This window comes from Ammospiza nelsoni, chromosome 8 (assembly GCF_027579445.1).
Source record: "Ammospiza nelsoni isolate bAmmNel1 chromosome 8, bAmmNel1.pri, whole genome shotgun sequence".
NCBI classification, from domain to species: Eukaryota; Metazoa; Chordata; class Aves; order Passeriformes; family Passerellidae; genus Ammospiza; species Ammospiza nelsoni.
Window position 1 is genome coordinate 29,422,401 of NC_080640.1, and position 20,469 is coordinate 29,442,869.

Here is a 20,469-nt window from a genome sequence, read left to right on the forward strand (position 1 = left end):
CTCGTGATGGAGTGGGAAAGAGGTAGTGCAGAGCTGGATAGGAACAGGGGTGAGGATGGTTGGAGACAGCAGTAAGGGCAGCTTCTCTGCCTTGCCCCTGGGATTTTTGTTAGCCTTCTCTGCAGGGAGGCTTCGTGCTTATGTTTCACTTTTTTTTCCTGACCTGGGTCCCCTGACTTGCATATAGTGAATGAGAATGGTGCAGGATTTAGGCTTTGGTGACTTCAGATACCATGTGATTCTAAGGCACAAAACATTTGATTTATTGGGTAAAGCCTATTTAATATCTTAAAAGCATGGAGTAGGAGATCAGATGTGAGCATAGCAGCCTTAAAATATATTCCCTGACAACATACTTAAGAATGTTTAGGCCTATATGAAATATACAGGAAATGAGGCCAATTTTTTCCCTGCTGTTTTGATGGCAGGGTCTGCAGGGGAGATGGAGAGTGTGTGGACAGGAATTCATGTGTTTGATAATGTGAGCCCAGCATATTTGCACAAATGGAATAGGAGCATTTTTCACCCTCTGAGAAGAAACTATTAGTAGTTTCTCTGCCTGTTTGAGAGACTGTGATCAGATATATCAGCAAATCCATGTAAGTAAACCTGAAAAGTGATTCTCTCATCTCTGGCCAGTTATGTACGCTGTTTGCACAAAGCAATACCTCTTTGCCATTTCTGGTGGCTTAGGGAAGCACAGAGAGCTAATTCTTAATAACTGGAGATGAGGAGAGGCTGCTGTTCTCTATCAGGCCCTTTTTCCCTCATCACCTTGTAGATCAAGTTAGTCTATCAATAAGAAAAGGTTTATGTACATTTACTCTGAGAACACTTGTTAAATGTTCTAAAACAGAGACTTTCATGAACAGTGAAACAGAAAAGCAGTTACCAGAAGGACTTGTAATGATTTCTGATCGTTCTAATGTCTGACCATTGTCTTCTGGTGCAAAATTAAATTTTCTCTTTTTTTTTCCCAAGAATATCAGACTGCTTAGTGTATGCCTGGTTTTCTTAAGAAAGCACTTAATTTTCTACTTTTTAGGAGAACAATGCAACTAAAGTTCTTATATGAAGAGGAAGATTGGGCCAACAGTACTTGGAAATTATATTGTCCAGGCTGTAAAAATATACTGAAAGCATTATTGATACCTTGCTGGGCATGTGGCAGATTTCCTACTTAGTCGTGTAACATGTCTTGAGCAGCAGATGTTCTTAGTTGGGCAAGTAACAAAAGTTTTGCAAATGTTTGTTTGGGTGGGTAGAAACTTGGAAAATGAACTGTGGTTCAGTTTTTTCTAGTTGTTACAGTGGTTTTATCACTTATTCTTCTTATGGTTGTAGCACCTCCAGCTGCAGCACAAGCTCTTGGGCAACAAGCTCTTGTTACAGGTGGTGCAAGGAGCACCCTAAGCTCAGTGGGGCTGGCAGGGCACTTTGCCTTCATCACTGAAAGTTATTAAGACATGACAGAATGGGATGGCAGTCATAGAAAAAATGGGAATCCAGTGTCCATTGTGCTCCTTTTTCCTTAGAGCATGTCTGTATGCATTGCATGTGGGACAATTCTGTGTGTGCCTCCTTGAGATCTTTGCCCCAGATCTCTGTAAGAATTTCCCACTGTGTCCATTTCCAGTTCACCAGCCGGGTTACCCAAATCAGAATAGGAAACAAGGTTCCTTGGAGGAGCATTCCCTTTCACCTGGTGAAGTGACTCCAGGTCCATGCCAGTGATTAGTGACTCCAAAGGCAGGAAACCCTCTTGTGTGTGATAACCTGAACATGGAGACCGAATTTATACCAGAGTGGACCCCCAGTTTTCGTTTCGTGCTAAATCTTCAGCCAGAATCTGTCTTCAGATTCTGCTTCAAAGCTTTTCTTTTCAATTAGTTTACCTAGATAGCTGGTATCAGAACTGCAGTTGCATGTAATAGAGTTGATTTTTTTTCTTTCCAGGATCAAAATGTTGAGGTGACAGTCAGTGCTAGGCACTCTGAAGTTCAGGCCTTCCTGCCACAGTGTCTCAGAATTGATGTCCTGGTTTATCATTCTGTGTTGCTGGCTAAGTGCTGTGTAATTCCCACTGAGCTTGGGGACCCAGTGCAGCAGAGTTCAGGTGATGTGCTCTTCCAGTGTCAGGAATCCACAGAGCAGCAAAAAGAGCAGCTTCTCCAGTGCTGTTGCTAGACTAGACTGTAAGGTTGGGAGTTTGGGAGAGCATTATTTCAGTCATTGTTTGACTGCCAGAGATAATCACACTGAAGACTTTGCTGTGGCACACTCTGGCTTTAGTGAGAAAGATTGGTTATTTGCCCTTTCCCTACTAATTGTGACTTTTCCAGATTTTGCTTTCTGGATACCATCCCTTCCTGTTTTCAAACCTTCTTATATTGTAGGCTTGAATTGCCAGGGGTGTTTAGCATCCTCAGGCTTGTCCTCATGCTGGTGCAGGAGGAGGTAACTCATGGGCCAGGAACAAAATGCTTGGCATCTCTCAGAAATTCCCATCTCACTTGCATCTGGTAGAAATGTTCCCTGCAGTTTGTTCAGTTGCTCATCATGAGCACTGTGGCTACTGTGCAGTAACTATTCTTTTGCATATTCTGTTCTTCCTGGATATTCTAGGAATTACTGCACCAGTTGAGTACTGATGAGAATGATTAGATGAGAGTGAAATGTTATGGGTCATTAAACAAACAAACAACCCCACCTCCATTTTATTGGAGGTACCTATAAATCTCATCAGTTTTCTGCTTTACAGCCAGTTGATCAAGGATCTGTGTGAAAGGGCGGGCTGTTAGCTTAAGGCAACTCTGGCTGCTTTAAGTGGCTGTGAACTACTTTTATAGTACTACCAGTCTATTTCATTTCCAGAAAGTGAAAGTTTGAAGTAGGTCCTGAATCTGGTTTCTCATATGTGAGATCATTTTGCTACCCATGACCTAGAAACCAACAATGAATGTGTAAATTACAGGCAAGAAGAAAATTCAGAATTGACTGTAAGGTGAATGGGAGTTGAATAATTCTCTGAACTTCAACTGTGAAAAGAAGAAAAGATCACTGAATTCCAAAACAGACTTCAATAGGGACAAAGAAAGTGTTATTTTAGCATAGATTAAACTCATGACTAAGATATAGACGGATTATTGTATCTGTTTCAGATGTAATTTCATGCCTGAGAATTTACATTGAAGGCAAACTGGTCTGGATCACATTAGCAAAGGCCCTGTTTTGCTGTCAGTTTAATTAAATGGAAACTGCTGGCAAGGTGACCTGAGTAGGTTTATAGAAGCAATACTATTTTGTATGTTGGAGCAGGAAACTGTTAGGTCTTCCAGTTTGAAAGGGACACAGAAATGAAATCTGTGATTCATTCTTGTTTACAAACTCCCAGATAGTATGTGCAGTGACCTTAGTGATAAATTAGCTGCAATTACACATTATATGAGGTGGGCTTTACAATAGCTGCAGACTCCATGGTTATGAGAACCATGACCTTTGACAGGGAGGTTAGAACATGAAGTTTTTCCAAACAGTGCCTAGATCTTCAAAAGTATTTGCATTTCCTTCCCTGTTTCATGTGAGTAGATTGACAAGATGTGTGGTGGGTGTTCTGTTTGCTCACCACAAGATTGTTGTCAGGCACAAACCCCCCAAAACAAAAAAGCCCGCCCTTCAGGAACATTGATTTATCTGTTAACTGTGTCTGGCATGCTGCCTTTTGGCTTTGATTTCAGAGAGAAACATATTTGGTTACTTTAATAGGCAAAAGCACTGAACCTGACTTGTAGGGAAAAAAATTGTTTTCTTTCCCTTTTTCAGTTCTGTTTATCAGATCCTGACGTACTGTATCGTAATTGTGCAACAGTTCCAAGTTGGAGTAAAGAAAAGTAGAACTGGATGTCAGGCTCCATCAGCCTCATTATTTGAGAGCCAGCTTTTCTGGGTGACTCAGTGGGGCTGAAAGTGCATGTTTATGCCAGTTAATAACCACCCTGTGACACCAACTTAGAGGATATCAAATGCTTTTTTGTTCTCAAGAATTGTTCACATCACCTATTTATATCTCCTCTTCTTTATTTATGTTGTTTTTTTTTATCTTAGAAATTTTTGCTGAGCTGGAGTTGCCTTTTCCCCCCAGATGTTTTTGTTCACCATTTTTTGCTTCTTTCAGATATACTGAAAGAGAAGGATTTTTTCCCCCTGTATTCTTTGACTATGGAAATCTAGGTCTTACCTGTTTTTGGCTACTTCTCCAATTTGATGATGCAGTGTGCGAGAGTAAAAGTGAAGAATTTGAGAAAGCAAGTTTTTTATTCATGTTACAGTAATTGTGTAATTTATTCTGTATGTACACAGAAACAGAAGGTGATTACACAGACAGTGGTGATGGCTACATGGTCATCTCTCATATATGAAACTGCACATATCTCTTTGTGTGTGCACATGCAACTGTATATGCTGCTGAGCTCCAGTACCCATAAAGCACTTGGCCAATAGAGTGTATTTTTGAAAGGCTTAACATTCTTCACATAAGTATCAGAAGTAATGAAATACATAGCTTGAGACCTACAAAGATGAAAAGAGAAAGGACAAAGAAAAAGAGTTCTTAAAAAACTGTAATAGCAGCAAGAAAAACAGAACAAGGAGATTGTTGGGAGACCTCCGTCCCTGTGAATGCAATGTTTTTGCAGAGAAGCTGTAGGAGGAATCCTTGTTTTAATATTGACTTCAGTCATGCTGTAGCCCAGTGCCTCCAGTAAGCATGAAGCTCTGCATGGCTGGAAGGTAGGTGGAGATGAGATTTGGAAAATGGTCACGTAACTGAAGGTAGGGAGAGGGAAGAAACTCTTCAGCCACCATCAGTGCTTCTCCTCTCCCAGTAACACAATGCAGTCCATCCCAAAGCATCTCCTGGTGTTTTCCTACATGGTGCTCACATCTGCTTGGTCCTCTGCCTTAGCTGGGCAGTGATCTCCTGAGGCCCAGCTCTCAATGGCAGTTGCTTAGCAATAATTAAAAATGAACCAACCAGCAACAAACTCTCTTCACATCCAGGGGCCATCCATCCAAGCTGCTCCCCAACTCTTGCTTGTGTGTGCTAGGGGTAGAAAAAGAGAAGAAAGGGTTGGTTAGTTTTGATTCTGACAGTGGTAAGAAGTACAGAGAGGTTGGGGAGGAATTAGTAAATTATTTTGGGTGCATAAGTAGCAAAATATCTAACACAGTGGGACAAGAAATGCTCAGTTTGCTTTGCTTCCACTGCAAGGAGGGACTTCAGCTGTCTCCCGCTAGAGCTTCTAGCAGGACAGACTGCCCTGGTGATGGCCCCTGTCCCACCAGGCATTTGGCTGCCTGTGGAGAGCTCAGGTTGCTTTGTCTCTCTCAGCCTGGCTCCCTGTTACCCTGGTCCCACTGGCTGCATTGCAGGCACATCCTTCCTGCTGTGGCATTGCGGGATTCCTCAGTGGAGCTCTGCCAGTTGTGTTGGAAAGCTGTAAGAAAGCAAAATCTTTGTGGAGGAGGTGCCTTTCAAGGCAACTGGAAAGGAGAAAAGACTTTCCCAGTTGTAGTGGTGGTAAGACTCAAAGCCGGTAAAAAATTTCAGTCTCGAGAAGGTAAAATGAAATTCTTTAGCAGCTAGTTTATTTTAGTTTTTCTTTTCCTGTTCTGCTTCGTGACAGAACTTCAAATAATTATGTTGATTTATGATTACAGGTATTTTAAATCTGTAGTATGCTGAAACAAAGCAATGCTAGCTTATTGTTTCTAGCCCTATCCAATTATGCAATTGAATTTAGGCATGTAATAATGTTACAACAGAAATATCCATCATGATGGATTGAATTTCATGAAGTACAACACAGGAATATTTATAGCTCCATTCTTACAGCCACTTTTGAGTCAAAATGTGCCTCTTTGGTATGGCCTTTATAAACAGGAGAAAATCTGAAACTTTTTTAGTCTAGCCCCAAACATACCCCAACCCATTGCCTGCACAGGAAGGGGGTGTAGGTTGATGATAAGCAGAAAATGATAGAATAGAGTAATTATTTCCACTAGAAAATGAGGATCCGACATTATTTGTACAGTAACACAAAGTCATTATTTGGCTATGCCGCTGTAATGAAACAATAAAGATCATACTTAATTTAAGTATCAATTCTGAAGAGACTTCTTACTCTCCCTCTACCATTTTAACTGTTAAAGCAAATTTGAATTGCTAGTCTAGTTTCCCACTGTTTTTTAGCAAGTGGAGCGGGCAAAACCTCCCCTCCTCCCATCTCTGTTTAAATGTAGACCTTTGGCATTCCAGAAATCTGACCTTGTTTGTAGGGAATGGCTCATTTTTCTATAATGTAATATGAAGCACTCTTGTGTTTTGATTCCATGAACTAGAGAGTTTAATGTTCCAGCTTGCCATGATAAGGATATGATCTGGTTAGAGATAGAAACACTAAAGGAAATTAGCTATTGTACTATTCTTTAACATATTGTTTGCCTAGCAGTTTCATTTAGAATCATTTGGAATAATCTTGGAGTACCTTTTTAAAGGATTGGGGTTTTTTCTTTTTCTTTTTCTATTTTTTTTTTTTTCTTTTTTGTTGCTGGCCTGGATAAAAAGTGGGGCTTTAAGATATTTCTCCTAAAATAAATGTGAGGCCGCCTCATTTATAGTCAGCATGCCTTGATTACTTGCAGACATGCTGGAAATTTACATGCGCTTTTCTCCATTATAAAACACTGATCTGTTCAGATCATTAGCTCCCTCATGACTAGAGTTTGGCAGCAAGCCAAGGCAGGCTAAATCTGTAGCTGTAAATCGTGAGTTGAAATAGCAGAAAGTGGATTTGTAACTTAAAAAGTGTAAACAGTTTGGAAAATGAAGTAATTTTAGAGTATGATTGATTGCCTTAAGATTGCACTTTAAATTAGCCCAGGGTCTCCACTGCAGATATATGTACTAACTGCTCATTATATATTTTCACTTTTCTTTGGAACAATAGCATTGTTGGTAGGCTTCGAAACAATGTATGTTTCTCCTGGAGTGACCTTTGAGGAAATGAATAGTTTTATTGTGTGTCCATTACTTTGCCTGGCACAACATTTTTGAGTTATTAATTTGCTGTGGTCTATAAATAAAGGAATCAAAATGCAAAGCAGCTGTATTATGCTGCATATAGTTCATCAAACTTGTGTTTAAACATCACCATTTGAGATTTGTAATGCACTGTATAAATAATTTCTTTTCTCTTCTGAAAAAGAAGTAATGTTTTGCCTAGCCTGGAGATTGGTCCTGTAATCTCATAGAAGCAAAATTATTATTTTTAGCACAAACAATTGGTGAATGTTCTGAGGGACTGCTGCACTGCATTCCCTCTTTCAAGGACCCTGCTTCACTTAATTGTGTGTCCGTGGGCTATGGGGCTGTGGGCTGAAAGGGAAGGAGTCATTGAAGGGCACATTCAGGAATGTGGAAAACGTTAGCTGGATGTGGAGTGTTAAAATTTTAGGGCTTTGTCTGCCCAGCTCTGTCTGTGCTGGTCAAAGGCAGTTAAATAGTGGGTGATGCAGCAGCCTGGTGATGGAAGAATGTAATGCCATGTAGTATCTGGTGTCATGTGAGCTCTGGCTGTTTGCAAATGGTGGCTGAACCACTGCTGCTCTTTCCCAAAGAGACACAAAACCTTGTTTTGTGATTGTTGTGTTCCATTGATAATGTTCCTGCCTACCCTGGATGTCTGAAGTCACAAAGGTTTCCAGCGTGGAACATCTGAGTGTAACTTTGTGGGTGTGGGCACGTAACTTACATGTATGTGCTGAGCATCTGTGTGCCGCCAGGACTGTGGGCTTTGACCATTCGAGAAATTAGGAATGTAAAGCTAATAAATTGCTGTTAGTGGTGGTTATGAACCACAATAAATAGCTCTGACTGCTTGAATAGATTATATAATAAAAACTTACACAATTTTGTATCAGTGTGTTTTTCATCTCTTTCCTTGTCTAGATTTGGTATCTAGCATTCGGTAGATACATAACTCTGTTTTGTTGTTCTTCTGGAAGCTCCTTTCCCAGAGAAAATTCTTTCTTAGTGTTATTACCCCTCCTTGATCTTTCTGCCTTCACGTTTGAAATGAAGATTTGCACTTGTGAAAGAAGTATGGCTGAGAGGTCTGAGCACAGGTCTGGGAGCCAGGACCTGCTCTATGCTGAGCTCAGTGACTCATTGGTGGCCTTAAGCAAGTCAGAACATCTCTGATGAGGTTATTTCATATGTAAAACAGGGGAAATAATACTTATCTGTCTACCTGCCTCATAGGAATGCCCTGAGGACTAATTAGTGTTCATTAAGTGCTTTGAAATAGGCAGTGCTATCTATTATTAGAGCAGGTTCCAGACTAGCAGATAGTGTGTTAGGATTGTTTCTTACCTGGGATCCTTCCTTTCTGTTGGGTGTGGGACCACAGCCCAAGCTCTGGTGTTTCTGGAAGATAGGCAGGGCTGTGCCGAGCCCTTCCTAGGCAGGTTCACTGGAGACTCAATGCTTGCACTGAAAACTTGGAAAGAGAGTTTGCCTGGAGAAAAGAGTGGGAGGATACTTGCTTGTTCTCCTCAGCTCATAGGCATAACTTGTCCTGAAATCCTTTCTCACCCTGCCTCCACCTGAGGCCTTTTCTGACAATTCAGGTAGCACGGCTTCTCCTCTTTTCCAGGAATGTTTTCCTGGTCCTGCAGAAGAGGAAGAGAAATCCTGTATTGGTTCTCAGGAGGAGCGTGGGGCTGGGTTGGAATGTTCCCATCCCAGGGAGCCCTTTCTTATTCAAAAAGCCATTCCTCTTTCTTGAAGAGCAAATACTTACATTCTTTCCCTTCACTGGATAACAGACTCCTTTCCAAAGTCCTTAGAAGGCAAAATCTAATTTTGGGTATAGGATCCTAAACTCTGCAGGTGTGTGTCTGCTGAAGTCTGGGAGTCTTTTCATCATCATAACAAGGAGGGTTGTCATCTGACCAGCAGCTTCTTTTGTTCTCTGATGCATCTTCTCTCACCATATACTTTTGTACCTCTCTTAGAGATGCCATAATAGTCTAGTTCAAAGAACCCAGCCCTGTTCTCACTGAAGCCCACATGCCTGGTCTTTCTACCAGTGAGACTAGGACTCGGTCCAAATTACCTGGAGAGAAGCTTTATTTCTCTCCATTTGCTCCTCACGCGTCTCTCAGGCCGTGAGTAATTTGCAATGAGACGTTAAAGCCTGTGTGAAATTTTCCAAGGGAACTTTGTCTATTTTAATAATGTTAATGAAATTGCTTAACACTTCATCAGCTTTTTCAGCGTATGTTGCTGGGATTTTGGTGCTTTCTGATTTTTCTTCAGTACCAGGAGACCTTTACCTTAAGAATGTGACTGAGGGCTCATATGAGCATTTGAACCCAGTGTTTAACCTCATTCCTGCAGAAACATTTTTGCACAGGTATCGGTAGATGCCATTTTGAGGAGGTTCTCTGCCTCTCCTCTTGTGCCTGCAGGAAGGGAAAGGAGTCAGGAGCAATTGTCCCACAAGCTCTCACATGCCTGCAACTAATTCTTTTTCCATCAAAATGAGTCTTTGCCCCAGGAATAAATAATGATATGACCTTGGTCACACAGGAGGGCCCTGGCATTGCTAAAATTCAGCACAGTTGCTTTGTTTGTCTTATATTGGATATCACTCAGTTTTGGCCCTTGTATCCTAGACAAGGGTGTAAGTTAGCTTCCTTTTCTTTTAGACCTTTTTCCTATTACTTCTTTTCAGCTCCAGTCTACTTTGTTGTGATGCAGAATAGGATTAAATGAACAACCACAGTCTTATAAGCAACCACAGACTTACTCATATGCCTGTAACAGCTTTTAAGGCTGCATTAGAAGGCTACATGAGCAGCAGTTTGGGGGCTGTTTGGTGCGACCCAAGTTCAGTTAGGAGGTTGTGGGATCTCAGCACCTCAGGATGGAGGTGCAGAGTGGCCGAGAACACCCTTGGGGGGCTCGGGAGTCCTGGAATGTTGCCAGAAGTGTCTGGTGGCTGGACTTTGATCTGACACAGGAGACGACGCCTGTATGAGGATGGGAGGATTTCACTGGGTGAATGGTGAAGGGATAAGTTAATTAGAGTGTAAGACACAGGGTTTAGAATTTCTGTACAGGGGGGTCTAAAGAAGTAAGATGGAGGAATTGGGGCGTGTCCTGTTCTTCTTCTTCTTCTTCTTGGCCTCCATCTTCTGTGGTGATGGTGGCACCTTGGGATTGGTTATTACTAAAAGTGCACTGGTTAATAAGGGTAGAAGGTATTGGGGAAAAATGATAAATATTGTACACGTAACTTCGGGTATAAAGATAAGTGACCGCCCCGGGGGCTCGCAGTGTGCTCATGGCTGGCTTGCTGTGCAGACCTCTGTTGGGCCGAAAGAAAATCTTTTAGATAAACAATTAATAAACACCGAGTCCGAGAAAAGATCAGAAGTCTCTCCTCGTCCTTTGAAGTGTTGGCTCTTCAAGGCCATCCCTGGGCCTTTCCAGGCCACCTAAACAGCCGAGAAACCGACAGGAGGTGAGGGTTTCCAAGTAGCTGGGGAAGCGTGGTACAGGGCAGTTGGGTCAGTGGCCTGGAGCTTGGCAATTCCTGCCTGGCCTTTCCTCATAGTCTTCATGTTGAGTGTGATCTCTTCACTGCAAAGGAGAGGAACCTGAGTAAGGTTCTTTTGGGGAGCAGGTATATGCTCCATTGGGATGAGATAGAGGACTGCAAATTCTTGGAAAAGTATATATGACGCTAGCATTTTTGTAATTGCTCTTTTGTGAAAAAAGAAATGGCATCGTGTTTCTAATTCCAATTTTGTGCCACTCCTGGGTTTAAGCATTATTACACTGCAGATGATAACACGAGTTTATCTGTAAAATTCTTAAACTGTGGTTTTTGTTTCCCAGCTTGACTTCTTTTTCTCTTCTTGTCTTTGATTGGCTTCCAAAAAAGTTATTAACATGTTGCAAAACAAATACAAGGGGCCTCTGAAGCTTATTAAAAATGGTTTCTTTTGTTCATATCTGGCAGTTGACAAATTGTGTTGTGCTCTATCTTATCTGCTCCCGTGTGAAAGGTTACATGAGAAAATGGCTGCAAATAAATTGCTATTGAATATTGTTGAAGACTAAGCATACAGCTTCTCTATTAAGGGCCTCTTTTAAAGCTCTCTATTCAGACTCCCCCCTGCACGTCTCTCTAACACTTGTCTGTTATATTATGTTTGGCACAGAAGGAAACATTAAACAGAAAAGCAACATCTGACTGTGGTGTTTCTAGACCCTATTATCCCTCTGTCAAATGTCCACATGAGCAGGGTACAATTTTTGTCTATATTGATGATGATTTTTGAAGGCTTTACGAACTGTCTTCATAGTGAAATGCTAGAAACAAATGAAATTGAAAAGCATATTTTTACAGCTTTGGAAATCTTACTTAAATCAGTGTAATGAGACGCACTCAGTAAAATGTAATTATTCTCACTTCTCCATGTGTCAAAGAAATCAGCAGTATGGTTAGGGAGGGGAGGGTTACAGTGAGCTTGTTATTTTTATACAGAGCCAGATACTGCTCGTGTGTAGTAAATTGTAAATAGTAGATAATGCAGTTTTTATGTGTATTAAATACCCTGCCAGAATTAACGGGGTTGTTACTTCATTAAGGGTTTCAAAGAGGGCATAAACGTCAAAAGCAGGGCTTGAATGTTTCAATCACTGGACCGTTTCCACCTTCCACCCCTCGTGTGGCAGCTCTGGGACCGGCGGCTTCTGCCGCTGCTATTTCGAGGAGGGCGCAGTTCCTCCGAATTTTCAGAATGATAATGAAAGAGCCCCGTGTGAGACACCAAAATAAGGCTTTTGACTCATACTTCTGGGTGCAGTGGAAAATGAAGGCGGTTGATTCTGCCGCAAGGAAGAGGTGATGAATCAGTCCCTTATAAGTAGGGCTTGCGTTTCCTTGTCTGTCATTTATGTTTGAATGGTGTGCAGAGGTGAAAGAGAGAGGAGATGACAGAAGACCTGGTTAGTCTGATATTAAACCCAGTAACTCAGTTTAACTCTCCATCCACTTCTTTTCAGTTTTTCATGCCACACAAGTATGGATTTGTCATGGGCCTCTTCAGCACAGGAGACAGATAACACAGAGACATGAGAATAAAATTTGTCAGTCCACGGAATATCTTGAGGTTCAGTCCTGAGCACTGGGTTGGGGAGTCTGTTACACCTTTGAGCTCATTGTTCCAATGGTTAATTATCACTGCTGTAAAAATGTGTGCCCCTCTCTTGCCAGGGGCATTAGTTGCATGTTTCTCCACCAGAGCAGGATTTTTCATTCTCCAGTATTTTCTCTCTACAGTGCTACACATCAGAAAGGGGGACCAAAACACATGATCATAGAAATAGTAGTAATAATAATACAGAGCATGAGAAGGTGTTGTAGGGAAAGTTAGTGGATGTGAGGATGTGGCCCCCCCTCACAAAGGTGCTGTAAGGAATGTGTGACTTCACCCTCAGCTGTAGTACTTGTGTTCATAGCACAACCCCCATGCTCAAGTATTTGCAGGATCAGGCTTTATGTGCAAGTACTGGAGTGTAGTTCAGTGGTATGTTGGATGGTGTTCAGAGATTGCTGAAAACAGTGCATTAAATAGCACTTTGAATTGCAAAGTGCTGGTTCAGTTTTGTCTGTGAGAATGATAACGCTTATTATCTGATTGTTCCCTGTGCAAATCTCACCTCAGGAAAAATTAAATTATGTTTGAATTCAGCTAAAGCAAAGTATATCATTATTTTCTTTCGTTATTAAAAGGGATTTTTACTGTTTGTTTGTTAAAACTGAAGCAGCTGCCATGTTAGAGCCTTAGATGCTTTAAAAGCAAATACAGAGGTAGAGCCATTTACAGTACAATTGGCTTGTTTAATGTGATTTAATTCCTCTTGTTGGCTTCGTCATATTACCAAATTATGTTTTCAGCTCCCCTCCCCTTTTTAATTCTTTCTTCTTTTTGTTATCAGCAGAATTGAAGCTGCTTATCAGTAACCACGACAACCAGGATAAATACTTGTTTTAAAGCTGATGCACATTCAACCTGAATGGTCCGCATGACCCAGAACATTCAAGAGGACAGGCAGCATGTGCTCCCTTGTACAATCAATCTCCCCCTTCCCCCCATCTCCATCTGCTTTAGAAAGCTAATAGGGCAGTTTAGAAACCTTTTATATCAGAGTGGTTTTCTGTAGCCATCCATGGCTGTTTGGACATGGGCTGGCCCATGCTTGTGTCCTGAGGAGTAAGGAGAGGGAAATTTTGGGAGGCAGGGAGGCGATTCCACAGCCACATCTGCAGTGGCAGCTTGCTTTTTTGGGGTTCCTCCAGCTGTTGTCACAGCAGTCACCTGCCTTGGGCAGGAGGGTGAGCTGCTGCTCCACAGACCCTTCCTGAAGGGGGAGACCCTTCCAGCTGGGCAGCAGCTGAATAGAATGAAGGAGTGACTGGAATTGTGTGGGACAGGGAAGATGGTTGTGGTAAGAGAGAAGCCTCAGCACAGAGCCACCTGATCCATGCCCCCCATCTCTGGTGGAGGCAGGCAGGCTGGCTGGGGTGACCAGAGACAGTCACTTCCCTTTTGAGGAAATTTAGGGATCTCCCACTTACCCAGAAATTTCCCAACAAGAATTTCTGCCTGGCCTCTTTGCTCTTTCCCTTGCACTCTAAATTGCTTGATGCTGTAGAATAAATCCTTTAAGCTCTCTCTGTCTCAGTTTCTCTCTCTGTGTAATGGGGATAATAATTTTTACTCATCTCCATAAAGCAGTTTGAGGCCTGTGGATGGAAGGGTTATATAAAAGCTGGAAATGACGAGTGTCAGTCACTCTTCTTTTGTGTCTAGAAACACCTCATAAGGTTTATGAGGCACTTCCTAATGTGCAGGAGGATTCTGGGAGTGCAAGGTTGGAGCTGCAGTTATGAGGAGCTGAATATAGGATTAGAATGTGAAAAGGATGTGGAATATCTGGTTGGAAACTTTTTCATATTAAATTTCTTTTGTCTTCTTCAAAAATTTGATTTAGGATTTGAATTTCGAGTGATTTAGTGAGATAAATATTATAGACTATTTGATTATATGGACATACTGTCAGTCATTGATCAACATACTTGGGTTTGTCCCCGTTAAGTAGAACAACTCTGATCCAAATAGCCAAGTGAAAAATATTTTTCAACCATGTGCTTTAAATAAGTACTAGATGATACTGTCTTTTTTTTTAATGACTGTATTGCTGTTCAGTTGAACAGTAGTTTCAATCTCCAGTAGATTTGTAAGTATTCTCTTTCTTTCAAATGTTAAACTAAGCTTAGGAATTCTTTGAAAGGCTGATGCTCTGCTGGCACTGTGACAGAAAACAGAGGGCTGGGGAAGTGGCATGAAATTCTGAGAAATAGCTCTGTCTCCTCCTTAAAAGGGGAGAAATATCTGACACATGCAGAAAGGCTGTACATTTTATTCTCACTATTGGCAGAAATGACTTTTGCCTTTTGATCAATTTAAAAACAGAATCAGGCAGGCAAACGTCCATGTCAGAATTACAGGCAACTTGTTAACACCATCATTATCTGGTAAACATAAATGTAATCACTGTGTTCGTATCCTGCAACACATTGCCTTTGTTCTTGATTGCATTAGCATTCAAATAGAGGGGGGTTCTCAAAGCAGGGATGAGTAGCATGAGTCCTGCCGACAAAGAGGTATCCCTGTTGTGTCAATAATTTACCCAAATTTATTTAAAACCAAAACCACAGATTTCCTGTCCCATCTCATGTGGCTAAATCATTACTGTATTTGCATTTATCTGTGAGAGAAATACCATTCTTAGATTAATATTTTTAGGTCTTGTGATTAATTAGCCAGCTGAGGCACACTGAGCGTCTTTACTAGTGCGAATAAAGACCATGGGAATGAAAAAGCAGAGTGGATTGGAAGAGCTGTGTTTGAGAAATCTTTCCTAACCACTGGAGAGAGGGTGGATTGCTGTGCTAGAGCATGCCTTGTGACCGTGATGAGCTACCTGAACTCCTCAGCTGCTGCTCCTAGTCCACAGCAGATTCCTACTGTGGTTCCTAGCCTTGTGTCTGCGCAAAGGATTCAGTGTGAGAGGTGGTCAGGCAGGAGCCAGGCATGATCCTCCCATTAAGGTTATTTTTCTGGGAGAGCTGTCCTCGCCCTCACAGGAATCCCCAGAGGTGCAGGTGATGACTGTCATTGCTGCTTGGCCACTTGCAGTTATCTTTGAAGTTTGGAGGTGTTTGGCAGGTTAGAGCTGGACTATGATATGGAAAGGTGTTCTCATTGCATCACTCCTCTTAAAGATTCTGAGGTCATAAAGACCCAGTTTCTTATTCCTCTTTGTAGCTATTCCTTCATTGTTCTGCTGTTTCTGTTGCTTTTGGACCTTCTGAGAGATTCAGGTTTTTTAGGTAGTTGTGTGCTAAGTTGATTTCCATCTGCTGAAAACTGTGCACTCTTTCTTTGGGTTTTTATTAGAACAGGCAGCTCTGATATATGTAGAGCGTGTCTGACCTGTGGATACTGGTTTTGAAGGGTGAGCTACACATCTTTGCTTCATCTGCACTTGTGTTCTCATGCCTATACTGCAGTCATTGCCAGAGAAGTAGAACAAGAGGAGAACTAGATATGTTAACAGCTGCAGGGTGTTGGGAGGTGAGTGAATACACTGCCCTGCAATAGTCAGGAGACCTTCCATCACAGGGGTCAGAGCCATGTTCATTCAGCACCTCACCAGTCCCTCAGGCACCCAGGTGCATCCTCCGTTACCTCTGTATGCCCTGCATATTGATGGTAATGGTCAAAGCCTTGCATAGAATCAATGATAAGCTAATTGTGGTATGTCAATCCTCTGGGAGACCCCCTTAGTAACAGAGGGTTATGAAAGAAGGCAGAGGAGCGAGGGCACCGCGTGGGAGAGGAGCCTGATGGACAGAACCCTGCAACTTCCTTCATTTTCTCTCTATATTCCACATAGCTCCCTTGCTCAATTTGCTACCCACACACCAAAGCACTGTCCCATTTTATCTGCTTCCCCTGGTACTTCCATTGCTTATCTTACGAAGATCTGTGTCAACATTTATCAAAACAAATGGCAAGCCTGGGACCTTTTAAGTAGTTTTTTTAGTTAATAAAACCAATCTTCTACTTCTGTTATGTTAAAAGTACATTATCTTTTTATTACAAACTCTCTGCAGCTCTGTCTGTTTGCCTTCTTGGCAATTTCATGACTGCTCCAGTTGATTGCTGTATGGAGAATTACAAAATCATTAAGGGTGGGGTTTTACCAGCTGACTTACAGTACAAGCCATTTCTCAAAATAACCACAACAGTGCAATACTGATGTGTAATTTACGTCACAGTATGTTTTTATGAAATAGTTTGTGGGTTATTCATTTAGATCTAGAACTGAATATCTCTTCTTTTGCTTTTTAATCAAGCCTGCTGCCTTTTTTTTTTTAATATTTTCCACTCTGAGGCTTGGCTTGCCTCCAACTTACCAGCTACATGGAAAAGGAAAAAATTGATTTTTTTTTTCTTTTTTTTTCCTTTGCCTGCAGTTTAACTGCAAGTGTTGTTTGCCCTTTGATGTATATATTTGTGTTAACTGCCTCTGAAGAAATGGTAGATGTGTGTATAATATTTTGTACAAAGGTAGAGCAGAGAATTGATAAGAGACGTAAAAGTTTGCAATTTCAAACCATACCAAGCAAGTGTTTCTGTTTAGCCTCCTGTGCTGGTACATTTCCTTTTTAAAAATGGCTTTCTGTATAATGTCTTGTAATTAGAACAGGAAATCATTGAGTAACTGTAAGAAGAAAAAGAGCACTTAAACTGAAAAAAAACTTACCTTCTGAGAAATTATATTCAGCTTTTTTTTCCCCTTTTTTTTTTCTTCCCTTCACATTACTGAGTTGTTAATGATAGTAACAGATGTACAGACCCTTATCTGTATCATTGTTCTGCTTGTGTTTTCACAGAGGGGAGGGGGGGATTGGGCCAAAAAAGTAATTTTCAGTGATGCAAAAAATGAATGGACAGAAAATGGGAAAAGCCTAATTACAAAAAATATTCTGTGTCACAACAGAGTAGCAATTAAATTGAGACTTCAATATAATTATCAATAACAGTTGAGCCTGGAAGGGTGCCAGGCGTGTAAAGTTGGTACTCAGCCTTTATGTGGTTGCTAGGAGGACGGCAAAAAGTATAAAGCTTAGAGAAAGGAATGTCTAATGTAATAAAGTAACAGAAGGTAGCATAAATCATTGTGAGAGCAGTTCATATTGACATTATTTTACTTAAATTGGGTCGAAACTAGACATTTAGTCTTACAAGAGGCACAAATTCATATTTCTTCTGCAAGAATAACTCTGTGCTTTCTGGGAAGAAGTGGAGTGTGCTTTCATAGCACCAGCCTCATACATATTTGGAATCTTTTAAGCAAAAATCTTAAAATGTTTGTTTCTGTTGGCATCCAAATGCATTTGCACTAATACGATTAAAAGAACTAAAGGGCAAAATACTTGGCAGCTTTTTCAGTTGAGGTAATTAGGTACAGGAAGGAACATGCATAGTTTTTCCATCAAGCTCTATAAAATCCTGGTGTGAAGGTCTTTTTAAAGAGAAATAATGCTTACTGATGTTGAGGGTAGATTATGGCAGTTAGCAATAACATTATAGGCTGATGTTTCTGAAACAAGCAAACAAAAAGCGTGTTACAGGGGTTTTTTCTCTGCTCTCTCTGTAAATAGTTCTGGCTCTAGATGGATTTGTTAGGAATTCGTCCTTTTAACAGGCTTTATTTTTTTTTTCTTTTGGGGCTTTTAATTGTCTTGCCTTACATATTAAAAATGGTTGTGCTGATTTGAAAAGTCAGTTCTTGCATAGATTCATTGTGTTTGGCATTTCATGCATCTCTTACTTACAAAGACAACTTGAAGAACATGTAATCCAACATAAATGCCAGGCTGTGCCAAATCCCAGCTCTCTTTACCCCTGACAAAGGGAACTGTTGGATTATATCTCTGCAGATATAGGCAGTGCTTGGAAGGCAGGGGTGGAACTTTGCTTCCTAATTACAGTTTCTCTGTTTTCAGCCCTGAAATATAAAAATAAATGAAAAGTTGATGTTGGAGGATGTTATTAAACCACGCAATTATGATATAAGCATAGGATTAGAGTAATTTCAGTTGAGCCTCACAAGCAGAATACTGTAGATATTATCTTTTACCATGTTCTGTCTGTGGAATCTAAAATGAAACTCAGAAAATACAGCATCTTGGTTTCCTAATGTCTCAGTTGTATGTTTATAGAAGTCATGTTGTTTTTCTTAATTTTAATGGAATGTGATCCACGTTTTGAGCTTCTCTTCTCCTAAGAGTAAACTCTTTCTGATCATACTTCTGAAAAACACTTGCAAAATTCACTAAGTCCACCATTAAATGGCACGTGTGAGATTTTGATAAAAGCAAATAATAGTTCGTCTTTGGGCTTGCATTTTATTAGGGATTGGTCTGCTTTGATTTCTCTTTTCTCATGTGGGCGTGGTTGAGGAAAAAATCTTTGTTCCAGGAACACTGTGTTTGTCTTTCACTAAGCAAATTTTCAGTTTATTCAGCCTTTGTTCATTCTTTGATGTATCTATTGAACCTGGAGTAAAAAAGGAAAGGAAACAAATGCATCACAAAGTACTCATTGGAATTGCACAAGCATGTATGAAAGTGATCCTGTAAAAATTACTTGGTTTTAATTTATGCCAGGGGGTTTGAGTTAAGTCGTCAGTTGTCAGGGGTACAAAGTTTGTGTAATTCTGCACAGGGACTTGCAGCACATTTGTCTAGAAACTAATGGTTTACTACAAAGGCACGTGGGACATACATTTATATACACCCTGTTTAAAAAGCTGACCACATCCTGGCATAAGAAAAGTGCTGTCAGATCGACAGATTCAGCTCGGCGCTATCTGCACAAAGGTATAAAGTAGTAATAACCGTCAGGCAGGCGTACGTGCAACTCTCAAAGGAGTTAAAGGACGGATCATGTGCTTCTTAATTCCTAGAACACTTTTCCTGATCTGATTTTTAGAGTTTCCTAATAAAGAAGAGAGAGCATTATTCCCAGGAGCAATTGGCTCAGTCGTGCTGTTGTGTAGGCTTATGGGATACTTGTTGAAACAAAGAAAAGCATGACCACATCCTTATTGGCCAAAAGAGGTTTTAGGGCCATCAATTTTATTTTCTTAGAAAATGCCAGTGCTGTTTACCAAAATGTATAACCCTTATTTAATTATTTTCTTTTTTTTAACACAAACAATTTTATCTCCTGACCTATGTCAGGGTACTGGTGAGAGTTGAGTTTTTAAAAGTGATGGCTTTCAGGAGCTGTGCTAGTAAAGACAGTGCTATGCAAGTCTGTCTGTCGTGTTGAGTTTTTTTTTACAGCATTGCATTCCTCTGCAGTGATGACATTCTAGGTGATATATCTGCTTCCAGAGACTTCTTAAAATTTAGCCTTTTATGTGTCAACATTTTCATTGCCTCACTTGAATCTAGATGAGTTGTGCCATCATATTTAGTTGGGGAGAACTGATCTGACTTTTCTTTCAATGTCTGAAGTGATTTTTACTTTAGGAGTAAGAATGGTTTCAGTATTGGTAATGGGATTAAATAGTAGACCTTTTGTCTCTGGCAGAAGAAATAGCTGAGTTATTCAGTAATCAGAGTAGAACAGAAAACGTAAAGTGAATGCTGTTGCTTTGTCTTCATTGGCATGCCTGGAAAGTCATGTTCAGTTAGGTACCTGAGGAGATAAATGAGCATAAAAAGTGATGTTGAGTACATACCTGCAAATGAGTAATTTCTCATGTTTGTATCCCTAGTTGAGTTTTTTTTTTCCTCTTAGCTTTCCTTCTGGTTATATGATGACACTTGATTGTGTTATTTCAAAATCTGCCACCTTCATATGTGATATCATCTAAACCATAGAGGAATGGAAAGCTCTGAGGTCTAGATTGCTTTATATTTTGAGCCCAGCAGCACAAGCTGTTCAAAAATTCATTTGCTTGTTGTGCTCTGTAGGAGTTTTATTGAGTCCTGCTGCATTTGCAGTTAATGTGCAGAAAGTTGCTTCCACCTCTTGGGGTTTAGCAACAATGACCAGGTTGGGTCACCCACCTCCCTGGCCCGGAGGTCCTTTGGTAGTTGCCAGTGTCAGGGACTGGAAAGGAGAGGTAATAGCTGTATGCTCTGAACCTTGTATATTATTGTTTTTAAAAGATGTTAACTGATGTAAACATGAGTATAGAAAAGCTGTATGGGGAGCTGAGTAAAAATTACAGATTATATTTCT

The 20,469-nt window shown here is 40.7% G+C and overlaps 1 protein-coding gene across 2 annotated transcripts in view; it reads left to right on the forward strand.

Moving 5' to 3' along the window:
- Positions 1-20,469, forward strand: part of ARID5B (AT-rich interaction domain 5B) — a 113,290-nt gene that overhangs the window by 26,382 nt on the left and 66,439 nt on the right. The window lies entirely within an intron of this gene.